The sequence below is a fragment of the Malania oleifera genome, chromosome 9, assembly GCF_029873635.1.
Source record: "Malania oleifera isolate guangnan ecotype guangnan chromosome 9, ASM2987363v1, whole genome shotgun sequence".
NCBI classification, from domain to species: domain Eukaryota; kingdom Viridiplantae; phylum Streptophyta; class Magnoliopsida; order Santalales; family Ximeniaceae; genus Malania; species Malania oleifera.
This window is the reverse complement of record NC_080425.1, coordinates 24,827,097-24,832,289: the sequence shown is the minus strand read 5'-3', so window position 1 is coordinate 24,832,289 and position 5,193 is coordinate 24,827,097.

Genomic DNA, 5,193 nt, shown 5'->3' with positions numbered 1-5,193 from the left:
GCATGCATGATATAAATCAATATTTGAAGCATGGGATGATAAATTTAAAAAGCATACTTGGTATTTTCATGAATATATAGTTCATTTCACAAATGAAAATTTGAATGTATTAAAATCAGGGGGAGTGTTATGTCTTATTGCTTGTATTATGTTTTTTGTTTTTTAATTTTTTCAATTGGGATCATGAATTAATGTCAAAGAAGGAGAGATTATTGTAAGCAAAAATAAATTAATATGCATGATGAATTTTGAGCTAATATGAACCTTCACTGAGATCTATTCTTTTGTTTATGGTTGCTCATTGCCTTTGTATTTATATATTTTTTGATATCTTACTCTTTTTTATTGATGTCAAAAGGAGGAGAAATTTTGGGTAAAAAATGAGCAAGATATCTTGAATGATGTGATATGAGCATTATATCGTATGATATTGAAATTGGTATTGATATTGATCTTGATATTACAAATATTGTTAATACGATGTTTATTGTAAGGGAAGGCCTTTTTAAGGCTTACTCAATTTTTACTCCTTGTTTGTCATCATCAAAAAGGGGGAGAGTGTTGGCCTTACAAGACTTAAAATCTTATTTTGATGATAACAAATAAGGGAAACTTAACATATTTGGTTGAATAATGATATTTCAGGATTCAACTATATGAATACAAGGATGATTGCTCACAAGAATCATTGACAACTAATACGCCAAAGAATGATGATCAAACGAAGCTTAAAGAACATTAAAGCATGAATTCAAAGATGATATCTACTAAACCTTGCAGATCATGAGAGTGTGGATGTTAAAGACAAACGTGCTAAAAGCTTAAAGCTTGAAGACAAAAGAGCCAAAGAATGACAAACATGAAGACTCAAGCACCTAGAATGTCAAAGTCTTAAGAAGTCTTTATGCAAGTACTTCATGTTTTAAATATCTTATGGAAATATGTTTTAAGCTCTTCTAGGGTTAATTATGGACTTAGAGACCTTATTTCAAAACTCGAAAAATGTTTTATAACAAATCAAAGCAAGAGAGCAAAAAGGATTTTAAAAAAGTAAAATGAAAATTCTGAAAGTGGTATGTCGAGCCAACTGAGGAGAATCCTTAGAAGTTTGAAGAAGTACCTCAAACGACTGAAGTTTTACTTCAGACGTCTGAAGAATTTCTTTAGAAGTCTGAAGATTTAATTTAGAGGACTGAAGATTTTATTTTTGAAACACATAACAGGTAGAACACCTTCAGACGTCTGAACGGTCAATTCAGTCGTCTGAATAGGAACTTTAGAAGTCTGAACCTACGCTTCAAACGTCTAACCCTGTGTCCAATTCAATTTTTCAAAGCATTAAGGAACTTCAGAAGACTGAACCTGAAAGTTTAGTCGTCTGAACACTGTTAACGGTCAAAAATTTTAAATGTTTTAAAATTCAAATTAAGTTTTCTTGTGCCCTAAATTTTCTAAAAACTTGAAAAATACTCCAAGTAAACTTGGGCATCACAAAAACACTTTTCTAAGCCTATAAATTCATGGTTTTTCAAATCAAATTTACACCAAGAAAGAAAGAATTGAAAAAATCTACTGAAAGCAACTTGCTCTTGAAAAGCTCTCTTTTGCTCACTCATTGCAATAATCTTTTGCTAAGAAACTGAAGTACTAATCATCTCAAATCCAGTTCCAACTGTTGATATCCATCTAGAGAAGGAATTGGCGAATTCTATACTTGAGCTTTATCTTATTTCATCTTGATATTTAAATTCTAAAGTACATAGTGCTGAATTTTTACTAATCTGCTCTTTGAGAAAGTGTTCTTGTACGCAGCGATTATCTTGTGTTTTTGTAGTGTCTTGGACGATTCCAGATTGCTGGATCGTTGACCAAGCATGAGGTATCGCTTGGAGAGGTGATTACTCTAGCCTAATGAAGGAGTGCCCAAGCGTGGGGTATCACTTGGAGAGGTGATTACTCTAGCCTAATTGAAGGAGTGTGTAAGGTTTTGTTCCACTTGAAAAGGAACAGGCAGAGTGGAATCCTTAGGTGGTTTGCCTAAGGCGAGAACGCAGGCTGGGGATAAGCCGAACCTCATAAATGCCTTGGTCTCCTTCTCTTTCTCTTACTCTCTTTATTTTTCAGCATACTTGTATACTGCATGGATGATTTAATTTCTTGATTATAAATACTACGTAGTTTGGAAATTAAATAAAATGAAGATTAATTTATTTTTGGGATTGCAAAAACCGAAAGGGAGTACATTGGTTGATCAATAAATTGTGAAAACCGTAAGTGTAACAACTTGAAAATTTTTCGTTCAATTTCTCTTATTCCATTTGTAATATCCTAAAATTTTCATATTACAAAAATAAACGATTAGGACGGTGGAGCTCCTCAAATGCCAATTACAAGAGTGCTAAATTATCCCAATATGAAAATATCTTCTATTACCAAACAAATTAAATCCTTACTGCTCAAAAATCATTAAACATAACAAGGAGGATAACCTCATGCTAGCCCATATACAAGGAGGGACTCTGTTATACTCATCCTCATGCTAACTCGTATACAAGGAGGATACAACCTCATGCTTGCCCGTATATGAGGAGGGACTCTGCTATACACATCCTCATGTTGACCTGTATACGAGGAGGATAGCCTTATGCTGGCCCATATACTAGGAGGGACTTTGCTATACTCATCCTCATGCTGACCCGTATATGAGGAGGATACAACCTCATGCTGACCCGTATACGAGGAGGGATTCTGGTATACTTATCTACATAACTCTATATACAACTATCTTTCATAACCAATCACGGCATAAAGCTGTCTGAACTGACACTGCTCTTGGCCTGCTGAACTGTCATACCATAACTTTCATATTTCATGATTTCACAATACCCACAACTCTACTTATATATACTCTTAACCCTGTATAAAGCACAATCTTATACATATTCATGACTCTATATAAAATCACATCTCTGGGTTAAACTGTTATGTCATAATATAGTATGAATCTATACTTTACTATTCAAATCCATAAAATATGCTAACGAGTTTATTTATGTCGTATCATATTTATTTACTCATGCCACAAAACTTGAGTGATATTTCATGTATAATAATCTACCTGGAATAACTATATTCTTCTGCTAAAAATAATCATATACCCAACTCTGAAGTCTTAATTAAATTCAACAACTCACTTTTCCCAACACATACATATAATAATTAATTCAAACTTTCAATTACCATAAGCATGATATTTCAGCAAAATCATATTTAATATTTCTGTAATCACACGCTCCATTTTAATCAATTAAACTTCTGAAAATATCTGACATAGTTTATTCCCCTTACCTATCTGACTGGGAGGCTTGCTTCCAATTCAACCCTTACGTCCTTGGCGTATCAACCTCAAAATCCTACAATTACATTTATACAAATTTTCCAATAAAACATCACACTCCTATTTCCTGAACCTGCCTACTCGTAATTTCCCAAATTATAATTTACCTGCCTTCTTGGAAAAATATCTGTCGGGGTCCTCAACCCATGCCTACAAGGTCCCAAAAACACCCTAACCCTGAAATCATAACACCCTAATTTTACTCCACAAAACACCAGTATATTCTCATGCAATACAAAATCTAAGTTCAGATAAACCTGATAATATTGGAAATACATAAATAATCTACATACCCTGATTTTGGGATGATGTCAAAGTTGCCCTAATCAACAATCTGTTCTGCCAGACTTGTAGAGAAGCTCCCCAAGATCAACGTGGCGACTTCTGATCGTTGAAACAGGGAGAAATGGAGCCAAAAACGTAAAGAGAAAGATAGAAGATCGAGTAGTAGAGAGATAGAGAGAGAGAGAGAGAGAGAGAGAGAGAGAGAGAGAGAGAGAGAGAGAGAGAATTTTCTGAACTGGTGTTTCCTCATATGCCAAAGTATCTCTGAGTTCTATACCTACATAGCTGATCACGTGGGAGGGATCTAGGACGTATTTCCTCAGCATGGAAATATGAAATACGCCATATATTCTGGATAAAGCTGGTGATAATGTTAGCCAGTAGGCAATTGATCCCACTCTCTCAAGTATCTCGAATGGACCAATAAACCTAGGGCTCAGCTTACCCTTCCTCCTAAATCTCAAAACACTTTTCAGTGACGCTACTTTTAGAAACATATGATCTCCCACATCAAACTCCAATTTCTTACGGTGAGTATTTACGTAACTCTTCTTCCGAATCTGAGCTGAACTGATTCTTTCTTTAATAAGTCAGACTTTATTGTACACCTACTGCACTAACTCTGGTCCCAAAATTCACCTCTCACCCATCTCATCCCAGTATAGTGGAGATCAATATCTTCTACCATATAACGCCTCATAAGGTGTCATCCCGATGCTAGCTTGATAGCTATTTTTATATGCAAACTCCACTAGCGGCATATACTGGGTCCAACTACCCCCAAAATCCCGCACACATGCCCGTAGCATCTCCTCTAATATCTAAATCGCCTCTCTGTCTACCCATCCGTCTGAGGATGAAACGCTATGCTGAATGATAATTGAGACCCCAAAGCCTCCTGTAAGCTCCTCTAAAATAGTGACATGAAAGATGGGTCTCAGTATGATACTATAGACACTGGCACACCATGTGATCATACTATCTCTTGAATATATATATAATTCTATCAGTCTGTCTATGGGGTAGTTTACTTCAATAGGGATAAAGTGAGCGGTCTTTGTAAGTCAATCTATGACCACCCAAATAGTGTTTTGTCCCTGTCGCGCTGGTGGTAACCCTGTTACGAAGTCCATAGAGAGATGATCCCACTTTCACTTAGGGATGTAGAGTGGTTGCAACTACCCCGCAGGTCTTTGGTGCTCAGCCTTTATCCTCTGGCACATTAAGCATTACTTCACAAATTCAGCAATCTCCTTCTTCATGCCACTCCACCAAAAGGATTCTTGTAAATACCGATACATTTTAATACTACTTGGATGCACGGTGTATAAGGATCTGTGTGCCTCCTCTAAGATAGTCCTTCTGATCTTAGCATCTGCAGGAACACATAGTCTAGCACGAAACATCAAAGTCCCGTCATCTGGAATACTGAACTCTTCCCCCTGTCCGTCCCATACTTCCTCTATTAGCTCTACTAACTCTACATCATTGCTCTGAGCAGCTTTAATCCT